This window comes from Oryzias melastigma, linkage group LG23 (assembly GCF_002922805.2).
Source record: "Oryzias melastigma strain HK-1 linkage group LG23, ASM292280v2, whole genome shotgun sequence".
Lineage (NCBI taxonomy): Eukaryota > Metazoa > Chordata > Actinopteri > Beloniformes > Adrianichthyidae > Oryzias > Oryzias melastigma.
The window spans coordinates 15074423-15088568 of NC_050534.1; the positions used below are offsets into that span (position 1 = coordinate 15074423).

Sequence of the window (14146 nt, forward strand, 5' to 3'; positions counted from 1 at the left end):
CTTCTTGTGCTGACTCGTGGGTTGATTTGTCACTGACTACAACCCAGTAGGAGAAGTCTTCCTCCATTCTTTAGAAAAATAAGATAATGACCCGTATTTATGCTTCTGTTACTACTATGATAAACATAAAGGAACTATTGTTCATTTTGCATGAACAAATCACAAACATTAAAAGAAATTTGCTTTTAAAAAGAAAAAAAAAAGTTTGACGGAAGTTCACGAGTTCCTTTCAAAATAAAAGACACCCTGCCAGATATGATCATCACAGTGCAGCAAATTAGTAGTACGTGTAATAGCAGCAGTGATTAAATTAAATAAAAAAATAAAAAATAAAAAACAATTAATTCCACAGTTGTTGGTGCATTTCTGCCAGAAATGTAAATCTAACAAACCAAAATGAAAGTGACCCCTGCCATTTTTTTTTTTCGAACACACAATATTTCTTAAGTTTTTCAAAAATAGAAATTCTGCTTCATAATCCGGCTCGCCTTAATTCTGGTTGTGCTTAATTATTGATATCCATTAAGTTTCATGAGAATACGCACAAAATTAATTTGTGTATAGATAAGTATAGAATGTGTTTTTGTAGTGTTCCTTTTATTCTTTTGAGCAGTGTATGTAAAAAAAACATAAAAGCGTTTGCATTTGAGCAATAATATTTAAGAAGTAAAGCTTGAAAAAATAAAGAATGCCGCTTTAACAATGTTTTTCTAAAGTCTGGTCTCAGCATGACCACTTTCAGACTCAGTCAGCCGGAAAAATGTTTCAATCCCACAATAATATAACCCTGGTCGTGCAGGCCAGGCGCCTGTGGTCTCCTCAACACCCCCTCTCCTTCCATTCCACACCCTTTTTCCCCCAATCTTACGTCATCCTCTTTTGGACACAAACTCCGCTCTGTGGAGCTCCTCTTCAAAACTAAAGAGACTTCAAGAACGACCCCCAGTTGCTGGGAGAGCTCCACCCACATCAGGGTGTGGAAATACCACTTCCTGCTATCCCTTTCTCTCACTCCGTCATGTTTTCTCCAAACATCCCACGAGCTGCTCACGTGGAATGAAACCCGACAGCTTCCCTTTTGCACCATTTGACAATAAAACTCCACATGGGAAACAATGACGGCAAAAAGTGGAATTTGCGTTCTTCATGGTTACTCTAGCTTGAAAAGCAGAACAAATCAGGAGGGAAAAACTGTCAGAGGCTGTCCAATTATTTTCTTTTAGCTCATAGTTTCACATTCCTGTAATGTCATGGTCTTCTGTGCTGTTCTGAACACTTTAGATTTAATCTTTTATCATGTATGTATGTAAAATGATGAATTATTTACAGCTTAAAGACCCACTCTGATAAAAAATTGTGTTTTAAACATGTTCTTGTAGCATTTTTTTGTCATGATTGAGGACATATATTAAGGAAATTTAGTATTTATTAATTCAAATCCTCGTGAATCAGGAGTAGATCTAAAAAAATACTTTTGAAAAAAGCTTGTAAGAGACAGATTTTTAATGAATTCCTGCCATTCTGCAGAAACTATGTTATAGAAAACAATTAAAATTAATTTGTTTGAAAATCCATTTCAAACAAAAACATATTTTTTGGTTTAAAAAAAGAAATTTAGTTTGTGTAACGTATTTTTCAGGGTGAATTTAATTTTAAGGCTGACCACACCTTTGAAACATCTAAGAATGACCAGGTTAACATGTCAAACTTGTTGTCTGAGGGAAAGTTATTTTTTAACGCCATCAATCTCCTTAATTGCTGTTGATGTGAAATCCTCATTTGGGAACTGATGCATTAAACATACTCTCATTGATTACAGATGGCAATAATTAAAGGACGGACCAAAATGACAGCGGTCCTCAGAGAGCAGGAAGTAATCGTCTCTGATTGGCTGGTATTTGAAGGTGAAAATATGGTTAAAATAACACTACATAATAGAATACTGTTTTTTGGACAACTTTTTAGTTTTACAAACCATTTAATCCAGTTTTTAAAAATATTTTTGACATTAGTTTTGATTTATTTGATGGCTCTCATCATTATTAACCTATATAAAACAAATTTAACTCCTCTAACATACTTTTAAAGCCTCAATACACCAACAGAAAAAACAATACATCAGCCAAAAATGTCACACAAATGGGAGTACTGTACTAGACAAACATTATTACTCAAGTAATACTCAAGTCATTTTTCAAGTAAAAACAGAAATAAAAAAAATAGCCATTAATATAGAAATAATTAGAAGTAACTATGGTGAGACTGATATTTTTAGCACTCAGTAACACATAAGAGAATCTAAAACTAGTGGAGTCAGGCAAATAATGAGAATGAAAGAGCACATTTTTATGTTGCCAAATAACTACATGTATAGGATAGTATCCTTTTTTAAACTAATTATTTCTATGGTTTTTTAAAAACCTTTGATGACAATATTCAATTTTTATCCAGCATTTTTTAAACATGATGGGTCAACCAATAAAGTTATTTTTTTTGTTTTTTGAAGAAATACTAAGAAGTTTTTCCTAATTTATTGCTTTTTTTACAAAAATAAAATGTTGTTTTGACTCACGCAGCCACACTCTAACAATTTTCTTTGGCGTTTTAAAACATCTTTCATTATGTTAATGTTTGTAACACGTAAGCTAACATCTCCATTCTGCTTTTTTTGGTCAAAAATGAAGTTTTTGGTTTGACATATTTTCCGAAAACTATATCCTTAATGATGCAATAATGACTTTTTTTTAAAGTAAATAATTATTTTCTATTCCTGGATCAAAGGCAACACATGATACAAGCTAAGAAAATAGACTGCACTGCATTGTAGCTGAGCACTGTTTTTTTAATTATTATTATTGTAAATCTACTCAAGTGAAAGTGAAAAGTAGAGTAAACTACTTTATTTCAGGTCAAATTCATATATTCTCGTGTATTTAGGGCTCAACAAACAGCATTCCAGTCTGCAAATATTTCTAAACATCGACACAAAAATGAGCAAGGAAAAAAAAAAAACAACACGACTTTAAACTGTCGCACAAAGAGACCTTAATATCAAAAACACAGCCGGCTTTGGGGAGGGTCTGGGGAGGCGTCACAAACTTTTGTAAGAGCCCATTGTTGTCTTCTCTTTCCAGACAAAGAAACTTTCTCTGACCTCCTCAGCTGACCATTGTTTGATGCCTTCCTCCAGCTCCAGCCAGCAGTTTGTTTAAGGAAGGGACATTCACACGCATACAACACAAACGGTCTCGGAGCAGACGGAGGTTCACTGCCTATGGTCTGTAGTTTCACAGGAATATGTGCTAAAGTGCGTAGAGCGATATGATGCAACAGCTGGACATCAATTTGATGAAGTATATCTTTGTTCGCGCACGTCCGCCACCGACAGTTGGAAGAGTTTTGGTGTGAAACGTCAAAGCGATAAATCCCATGAATCCTACTTTAGTCAAAGTCACGGCCCAGGGGCCGAATCCGGCCCTCCAGATCATTTTATTTTATTGTTTTTAATAGCTTTAATAGTCTTTAATAGCTTATCTTGCACTTATCTCTAACTTGTAAAATTTTGCCAAAATCTATATTTTTGGGGAGTAAAATTTATTTAGATACAGGTTTATTTATCCTGGACTAATAGTCTTGCCTCTTTATTATTCATAATTATGCTTAAAAAGTTATAGTTTTAATGTTTGAAATAATTGCTTTCTGTTCTCTCTTTCATTTTTACTATCATTTTTTAGCTAAAATTTCAGCTACATGTTAGCTGTTTGGGGCTAATTTAAAAACATTTTTTAGGCAATTAAGATTAGGCTAATTTTGTATTTACAAGCTAGCTGTTTTGGCTAATTTAGGCTTTTAAAAACATTTTTTAGGCGATTAAGATTAGGCTAATTTTGTATTTACATGTTAGCTGTTTGGGGCTAATTTAGGCTTTTTTTAGACTGTTTTGGAGTTTAGCTAATATTTTAGCAACATGCTAACTATTTAGGCTAATTTGGGCTTTTTAAAAGTTTTTTAGGCAGTTTTGGAGTTGTGCTAATATTTACACAATACCACTTTGGCTAATTTAGGCACTTTTTTTGTTTTTTAGGCTATTTTGAAGTTTAGCTATTTTTGTTAGCTACATGCTAGCTGTTTAGGCTAACCTAGTCTTTTCTTTTTTTTTAGGCTTATTTGACATATAGCTAATATTTTAGTTGGTTATCAGCTTCAGTGTTTTCAGCTATCAGCTTACAGCATCTTCAGCAGCCAAATTCAGCTTACAGCATTCACACTAGCATTTTGCAGGTAATGCTATATATCTAGTTCATAATTAAGCTAAAAAGTTACGTTTTTTTTATTTAAAAATTGAGTTTTAGAGTATTCAATACATGTTTATCCTAAACTCCATCATTTATATAAAGTGTTCAGTACCTGTTATGTTTTCAGTGTCAGTAGTTGTCAGTGCTCTGTCTGTATTGTTTTCAAAGCCCTGTTGGACTGTTATGCTACTTTTGTTTTTTTATATAGTTTTACCTTCATATTCTTTACATTTCTATTGCAAAAAGTTAGATTAGTGCTAATTGCTTCTTCCTTTTGCACCTAAAAACAAAAGTAAGGGAGAAAATGACTGACTTTACCTTGGCGTTGCAACAATAATCTAGTAAAACAACAAAGGAAAAAATATAAAATACAATTCAGTTTGACAAAAGAATGAAAAAAGTCAACATGTCCTTCATTAATTACATTTTTAACCACTTTATCCTGCCATCCCATAATCATTTAAAGAAATTCATCTTTAAGTCATAATAATAATAGCCACCCATATAAAGGTCTATTATAAACCCCAAAAATAATTCCAGTTTATAAAAATACAGAAAATGCCATGACTTTCATAGAAGATTTAGGCAAGTATTCTATAAAAAAACACATTTTTTTAAGCAAACATGATAAAATGATTGTTTTCTATGTCCTAAGGCAAAGCATATCTTTCATAGCTGCTTTTTCTCATTTCTAGGACAAAAAAGATGAGGCAAAAATAGAAAAGAGAGTCAGAGGGGAAAGTATATTTTATCCAGGGATCTTTCTTTGGAAGGTGGGACAGAGGAGGGGGCTTCATTACTGGTGGGAGCGCTCAGGAAATTTGTTTCCCTGCTTCACTGATTGTTTCTATATTTGAAATTCCTGGAGATGATCGAGGCAAAAAATCTGGAGAAAGTATCGCCGAACTTACACAACAGTTCCTCCCTTAAAACGGGCGCTGTAGATATGATCAGAATCAAAGCGGTGACGCCTGCAGACAAAACAGCCTCCAAATGTGGGCTAAAGGTGAGCTTTACGAAACGTGAACTTGTTTATTCGCTGGATGATTGTTTGGATGAGTCTTAAACACTTGGAATTTGTTTATTTTTATTACATGAAATCTATCAAGATGACATTAACGGAAAAAAATGCAGCTAAAAAGGAGATTGTTGTTTAATGGACTCTTAATTTAAAATGTCACATTTTTATTTTATTGAAAATAAATGACATAATACATCTTTAATAGAAGATAGGAGTAATCAGTGATCAGACTTACAAGTTCCTGTAATTCTAGGAATGACCACTAGGGTATGAAAATTAAGTTTGATTGGCTTTTCTTTGATTTGATTTGAAAAACTTTCAGACAATTGGTCTGGTTTACATTTATCCTTAAATTTTTCTTCCAAAGTAAACAGTATAATAAAATGAAATGTTCTTGTAGTGAACATAGCAAATTAAATTCAAATTCACATCCTGACACAATACCGCCGTTTGGCATGTCTATGTTGACGGACGGCAAGACATTTGTCCAAAAGTGTGTTCTTAAACTCATCGCCCTGATGGAAGATTTTGTGTGTGTGAGGAGCTACTGACGACATTTTTAATAATATCAGTATCAGTACATATATAGTCATCTGAAAAATGTCAGATCGTGGATCCTCTGCTGATTGCATTTCCATAGTTCATTTACATTCATCTAATTACTCCCTGTTATCTGATTGACATGCTAATAAAAAAGTATCAACTGAATAAACTTAAGGAATAAAAGCCCAAATGGCTTTTTTACTGTTATAGGTTGCCGACCCCTGGTCTAGAGAGAATCCTTTTCTAAGTACCAGCAGAGAAGAAGAAGTTCAAATACCATTATGCCGATACAATACAGACTACTATGTTTTTTTAAAAAAAACATTAGTGTTCGTACCAGAATTTTATCTCCAGTGTTTTCATCTTTAGGCTATAGTAACTCTTCAACCGTTTACCCAATTAGCTTAATTCCAAAAGAATAATGTAAATCAACTGATTCTGTTGTGAAGAAAAACAGCTTTGCCCCATTATGCAACACTTTATGTCAGTAAAGTGTTGTAAATCGGTGCAAATCCAATACGAAAAGCCATTTTTCTTTGCATCAGAATCAGCAGATTCACGTTTATTCCATAAACAGCGAAGAACTACTACGTTTGTTATTTAGGTGTCGCCGGTGACATTTCCAGTGTTAAAGGGTTAAAGTAGTATCTGACCAAGACCAAATACCTGACAAACATCTTTAACTCAACCAATTACATGCCAACAGATGATGTCACCACAGTTTGTAAGTAACCGGTAACTCTTGCTCAATTTGACCAACCAGTTCTGAAAAAGATTCAACCAAAAGTCTTCAAAATGGCAGCTTCCACCTTCTTGGTGGTTTTCTCCAGCTTCCATTCTGCTGGTTGAATCAGAAACTGGCCTCAGAGGGGGAAAAAAAAAATAAAAATAGGCAATAGCTGCCATATGCACATCGTAAAGTCAAATAATTCTAACACATGCTTACAACTTCCATTACAAGTGAAGCCTAAGATCCTTTCTCCTGTAATCACCCAATAGATTTTGGCGTACAGCTAAAGACAATCAAATGCTCTAATGTTCTCTTTTCATGTTCATAAATGTGAGGGTGGTCTGCAGCGTGACAGAGAGAGCAGAGTAATGTTGCTGGAGTGGAGGTCAGAGTGGTGGACCGGGCCAACAGCGCGCCAAACCTCAAAAAGAAAACAAGTGAGTTCTGTTCATTTGCTGACTTTTTCCACTGATTCAACTTTTTTTTTTTTAAAAAAAAAGCTCGTACCAATGTCTGATCGGGGGATGTTTTAGCCTCTAAAGTCTGTTGTTTTAGATCTGTGTGCAGTTATAAATAAAAAACATGTTTTACATTAGACTTTGAAACCACTGCATTAAAATGAAATTAGTCTTAAAGTCTCACTCGTCTTCTTTTGATCCATTTTGAAACTGTTTCCGGTGGAATTTTAATCCTGATTGAAACGTTTTAGACAAAATCTAAAAATCTGCGTCATTTTCTTGATCTAGAACAGAAGTCTGCAACCTGTAGCTCCGGAGTCACATGAGGCTCATTTATCCCTCAATTTTGGCTCTTTGGTTAAAATAAAATGTTTTGAAAAAGTAAGTAGTAAAGTTAAAAAACAAACAAGAAAATATAATCTACTGGATTATAAAGCACATTTTTTTTTATTTTTGAACAAATTCAAGGATTTAAAGTGTGCCTCATGGCTTTAATATATGGTAGGGGTGAGTTAATAAGCTCTGATTTCGAATTTGTGGCTGAAATGCACCAGAAATGGTCAAATAAACAGTTTCTTTTATCTTTTTGTTTTTTTTAAATCATTGATGACTTTACACTTCCTACTCCATTTGCTGCACTGACATGATCCTATGGTGTAAGATGTCTTTTATTTTGAAAGGAAGTCATTCAAAGCTCTGTCGAAAGTCAAAAACTTTTTTACATTTTTAAAAAATGCCATTCTCTCTTCTTATTTCTGCCTCTCTTCTCATTTGGGCCAAAAAAACACAATAATTTATTTAAATAATAAAATAAAAATAAAACATAAATATAAATCAGAATCTTATTTTTCTAAAGGTTGAGTGAAGACTTTGTAGCTCCTACTGGGTTTTGGTTGGCGAGAAATCAACCTGAATGGCTCTTTAAGTGTTGAAGACCCCTGATCGAGGACATAGTTTCAGCAGGAGTTCATTAGAAATTCACCTTTGAGTTTTGGGGGGGCACTTTTAGCAAAGGGGTTAGCCTGCTCTTATTTCCCATCATCCCTCTGTTTACACTCTCTCCCACTAGGTTACAGCCCCTAACAGCAACAACATAACATTACTAGTCCAAAAAAAAGAAAAAAAAAAGAAAATGGCGAGAATATCGGAGCTCAGATAAGGAGGTTGTCTATGGAGCTAAATTGGGTTCAAAATGATCTGAAACCCAAATAAAACCAAGTCAAAAAATTTGTATTATTTGGCAAAAAAAAAAAAAAAAAAATTAAACGTCATTACTTTCAGCTTCAAATGTTCAATTTTTTTTAAGTTTCAAAGCTCAAAATGTAATTTTCTAAACTTTTTTTCACTTTCAACTGTTTTTTATGTTCTATTTTGAAAATTTTGGATTAAAAAAAAAAGTTGAAAGTAAAAAAAAAGAGTTGAAGCTGAAAAAAAAAGTTTTGAAGTTGAAATTTTGAGATGAAGCCTAAAAAAACAGAACATTTGAAGCCGTAAACAATTATATTTATTTTAGAATGGCAAAAAGTTTACAATTTTTGTATCCAAACACTAATATGTTTTAAAATTCGTTTTATATGGGTTTTTAAATAATTTTGGTCCTAATGTAGCTCCACAGTTGGAAGCATTGGAATGGAGTGGAGCAGGGAGCTTGTAGCTTGCTATCATCTTTATTTTTGTCTCCTGATTCAAAATTTGAATAGTCATTTCAGAAATGCAATTTTAAGCTTAATTTTTTAAATATATGTCCTCCATAATGAGTAAATTGCCACAAGATCATGTGAAAAAACACCTAAATCACATGTTTTGTTGTGTTTTTAACATCAAAAAGACAATTTTCATTGCAGTGAGTTTTAAATTTGTTTTTACAATTTGTTTGAACAGACAAAAAAAAGCGTCTGCATGTTTTACATTAAGGCTTTGAAACCACTGCACTAAAATGACATCAGTTTTTAAAGCTCGACTCTGTGTTTGTGACAGCTTTGCATGTTATTTTTAGAGTTTTTTGTTCAGCCATTGTCAACGGCGCTTCCCGGTGTCCTTGGCTGTGGGAGATCTCCCCTAATGAACAATTTGCTCAGCGAGGTGTGACCGCAGGCATTGTGACGGCGGCCACGCAGTGGACTGCTGATGCAGAGAGAAAGAGAGGGTTAGAGCGAGTGGGAGGGAGAGAGAGGGGAGAGTAGGACTCCACACAGGCAAACCAACTCCAGCTCGCCTGCAGCAAACACGCTCTCTGCACACTCCACCGGCTGAGGATCCTTCTCCTCAATCTGAACGTCTGCAGGTAAGCTGACATTCTTCAGGTCCAGATTGACTCCCCTGTGCATCTTAATGAAGATAATTGCAGATACAGGTAAACCAGTGACACATGTTCCATGTGAAACGTCTGTTCTGACATCTAAAATAAGAGAAGATGGCTGCAGATGGAAACATCTGCATTTATCATCAACTCCCTGCTTTGATCCCCGTATGCACGGAAACCCACCAAAGCATGTGAGTTTGTTTTGGTGTAAGCTACCATCAGGATGGGGGGAGATTGTCCATTTGCATGTGAGCGGGGCGCACTCCTCCGAGCATCCAAGAGGGCGCTGAAATCCGTGGGATTAGCGCGTCGTCTGCGGCTTCAGCTGTCACCATGGCAGGAGCAGCCAGCGGAACGTCTGCGTTCGGAAACGAGCTGCGTCCGTCAGCTGTGGAGCGAGCGCAGGCGTTAACCCCCCCGCACAATGAATGTCACGCCAAAGAGGGAGAAGTGGGGCTTTAAAGAGGTGCACTGGAGTGAGGCTCCACCACAGGGAAATTAATAGAAGGGAACAAATGAGGATTTCAACAAGTAGAAGGTCAGCAGATGTGAAAGGTTCTGAGGAGACTTCTGCATGTGAAACCGGACCTTGGAGAACACATGCCACAGATTAGAAAGAGCAAGGGTTTAATCTTGTTTGTAGATAGACTACGGACGTTGTGGGATTGCAGCCAATTGAGACTTTTGACTGCAAATCTACAAATCATTCTCAGATTTTTTTTTACAGTCTAAAAAAACAATTTAGGAAATTCAAAAAGTTATTAGTAAATTATTTTTTTAGCCAAACTGAAGTAAAAAGACCTATGCCAAAAACTAATATCTCATAAGGTCACATTTCCAATGTTTTATTTTGAAAATATTGCTTTATCAGCTCAAGTTTCCCAGTTCATCCCATCTATTTACATTTTATGTGTAAAAAAACCTAAAAAAATTCTAAAATAAAATTGTGAATGACTGTCTGAAACCATTATAGAGCTCAGCACCTTCACAGCTCAATACTCCCCTGCTTGCTATCTGCTTCATGAGTTTCTTGATACATGGTGTACTGACTGTTATGAAGTATTTATTGAAATATATTTTTAAGAAAGTCTGGATAATTTTTCTTTAATTTCTGATGTTAATCAGTTTGGCTTTAAATGTAAGAGAACAGCATTTATCCATTAAAGGACATTGTTAATAGGTACAGACGCCATCATTTATCTGTTTTATTGATGTATCAAAAGCCTTTGACTGAGTAAATCACACCAAACTTAGTTTTTAAATGCTCTCTTGGGGTGGGCCTCACCTTGCTAAATTACTGGCATGCTCTACACTCAATGCAGGTCCTTGGAATTAAGCAAGGGGCCATATTGTCCCCACTGTTCTTTAATGTCTGTACCAATTTTTGTCAATTGGGGAACTAAATGTGAGTACGACTGGTTGTATGGTTGGGAGTTTTAAAAGTTAACCATCTTATATGGATTTAGTTGGCTTACAAGAGCTTTTAAAATGTCTATTCTGTGTATAGTTTTAATAAGGATATTTTATATAACGGTGATAAGAGTGATCTGTAGACTATTTACGCTTTAAAAGCGCCGTCTGTTGATCTTTGCCACATTTTTGACAATTTAGAATAAACTGTCTTTATACTGCCCCCTACAGGTTGAAATGAGGTATTACAGTAGCTCGTAGCTTTAGCATGCCTTCAGTCGTCAAAAATCTACTGGCTTACACAACTTTCCAGTGGACTTAGAAGCTAGGCAACAGCGTTCGAGTGCAATTGCTATTAAATCCACCAAACTCCATCCTGAAGAAGGATTTCCAATGAACGTTTCACTCGGGATTGTTTGCTTAGTGTTAGCTTTTATTAGCTTATGATGCTAGCGACCGGTCTCCTTCAGTCTGGACCATGAGCGCCTGGCTCGGGAGAAGCTGGAGTAGAAATATCCTCAACCTCCACAGAAAGTGGTCGGCCTCCAACTGTCCCGTTGTGTTGGCCTTTAAATATTTTGGGCATGATGTGAGCAGAAAGTAAAATGTCCTAAATAAACCTAGAGGAGATCCTATAACTGGGGTTATAAACAAACATCTGCAACGATTATGTGGAAGATTTAGAAATGTTAAACTTTCTAAACTCAACCTGACAGTCATTCCAACTGATGTAACAAGAAAGTTGGAAAAAGAATTAAACTCTTGGCCCCATCCAAACAGCTTAGCGGCTAAAAAATCTGCTAAGAAGCATAAACATCCACTATTGTTTACAATTTGTACACATTTCTATGTGTGATTATTGTTATGGTGAGAAAATCTGTTACAGTAAACAATATCTTCAATGTGTTTATTTTAGTTATTTTACAAAGTGGTTGATTGCTTTGGATTTTTGCTGGTGAATGAAAGAGATCTGATTTAACAGAAGGAAAATAACCCTATGAAAGTATGTGAACCCTAATATAGCTCCTTTTAACGCTTAAGTGGAACACGCCCATCGTTCAGTCGGGAATGGGAGCATTGTCCGACATTAGAAGCCATTCAGTAAGAAGAATGAGTTTCTGCTTCAAGTGGAGAACTTCAAGGATCTCTCGGTCGTGTTCACAGTGGGGGTGGGATGGAGGTGGGAAGAGGTCTGTGTTTGATGTTGGTAAAAAAAAAAAAGAAAAAGAAAAAAGGAAATGCCAACACAGAAGCTTCATTAGAGGGATTTGGGGGGAAAAGTGAGGAGTGACCATCTAGTCAGCTGAAAAAGTCCCATTCTGATCATATTCTAAAAGTGTTGTTTAATTATGATTATGATGTTTTTAGCCAATTAATTAGGACATAGTTTCTGCAGAGCGGCAGAAGTGCATTATCCATCTGTTTACACTCTTTCCCACTAGCTTACAGCCCTCCCAACCCCAATCTAATATCTGACCTACTTCTGACACTTTTGAGTCAATTCGGTTTGGTCAAAGACGTACACGGATCTATTTGTCTGTAATTGGATGTATCGGAATCAAGTGGAGCAGGAAGCTTGTGGCTTGCCGTAGTAGCTTCTACGTTACATTAACAAGCTTTTCCAACAGCATTTCCATCACGATTTGTACAGATATACTCAGAAATGAAGTTTAACTTTCTGTGACCCTTGTGCTATCCTAGGGTACGTTGGGATTGGGGTCATTTAGACCCCACAAGACAGCACTCTGAATGTTTTTTCTTTAATGATTTTCACTGGTGTCTGTGGCACACATGAAATCCTGTCCACCTTCATCCACATTTGTCATGAGATGGATAACACGTCAGTGTAAGGTTTGGGTCATCTGTACCCCATGAGATAGCACAACAGGCTATGGAAAAAGATGTCACAAAAAGCACATTTTTTCTTGGAGTGGGTCTTTGAGGTGCTCCTGTGTGCACTTAGAGGTCCAGATGGGAGTCTAGATCTTAGATGAAGTTACTTTTTTTCCTAAAAAAGATAGAAATACTGCTGATGTAAGAACATCTTTAAAATCTGAATGACACTCCACTTAAGAGACAGACTTGTGATGTGTTTGAGTTTCTGCTCAGTTCAGACAGCTAAATATAGAAGTCCAGCATGTCGTTTTTCATAATATGCCCCCTTTATGGGAACTAATCCGATTGGAAATGTCCAGTACGGATGTGCTGCGTTAACGTCAGGAGACAACACGAGGTGAAAGACGGAGTCTCTTCAGACAGGAGGGGTACAATTCCACATAACCATGGCAATAACACAAGAGGAAAAATGCTTGTAATTATGTACACCCACACAGTGAGTGTAGAGGAAAAAACAAAACAACTATCACCCACAACAGTAGCCATTTGCACACAGGGAAATTATTCCATTATCTTGGACTGTGTCACGGATCTGCAGACCTCAGTGCGCCTGGAGAGGGTTTGTTAAAAAGTAATGACAGCGGCCACAGTCGCTTCGCCTTCGTTTGTGACTCCCCACAGAGAAAAGCCTCTCTATTTCAGTCAATCAGCAGACGCACACCTCTAATTCAACCTCCACGTTTCGGTCTCACCTCCCCCCTTTTATTGCTTTCTTCCTCCCCCTCCCCTCCTCATTACTTCTTTTTTTTCTCCTTTTCTTTAATAAAGCTTCGCAACAGTGGCGTTATTGCGATCTCAGAGGAGCTGAGAGCGGCACAATTCCGACGTGAAAATATGAAAGTTCCCTTTAAAGGAGCAAAGCTAAAGCAAGTTGAGAGCAGATTGAAATCAAGATGGCTGATAGGACTGAGAATGGAGATCAGTGGGAGGGGGTTCATACATGCATAGAGGTTTTACAAAAAAAAAGGAGAGCATGAAGGACTCTGCTGTAGAGTTTGCTAATAATACCAAAACTGAATGTCAATGGGACGAGTTTCTCCTCTACTGTCCTAATCGTTGCCGTCTGCCTGTCTTTCTATTGCTGCTCCAGTGAGCACAGAACGCTGCCAGGCTCCCACTGTTGTCAGGAGCACCGAAACACAACAAAATAATAGGACTTTTACATTCCCAAAATAATGTTTTTGTTTTTGGCACATGTCAAAGTCAAGGCACGTTATTATATCCGGTCCCCCAGATCATTTTATTTTATTGTTATTAATGGCCCGATGTTATCTTGCACTTATTTCTAACTTGTATAATTTTAACAAAATATATTTTTATGGAGAGTAAAATATTGAAACTTATTTAAGGTTTAAGTTGATTTATTCTGAAATGATATTCCTGCTTCTTTATTATTCAAAGTTACGGTTTTAAAGCTTTAAAAATTGGCTACCTTTTTGGAATTTTTTGAAAATTTCAAGATTTTTTTCTTTGGTTATTTTTTAGCTAATA

General features: G+C 36.1%; 2 protein-coding genes across 2 annotated transcripts in view; one reads left to right on the forward strand and one right to left on the reverse strand.

Moving 5' to 3' along the window:
- impdh1b (IMP (inosine 5'-monophosphate) dehydrogenase 1b) overlaps nt 1-14146 on the reverse strand; it is an 87256-nt gene that overhangs the window by 12025 nt on the left and 61085 nt on the right. The gene's annotated exons all lie outside the window — the stretch shown is intronic.
- LOC112152908 (proline rich transmembrane protein 4) overlaps nt 9190-14146 on the forward strand; it is a 28557-nt gene continuing 23600 nt past the window's right edge. The window contains exon 1 of the mRNA XM_024282768.2: nt 9190-9331. The gene's annotated coding sequence lies outside the window, so the exon portion shown is untranslated. The remainder of the gene's footprint in view (nt 9332-14146) is intronic.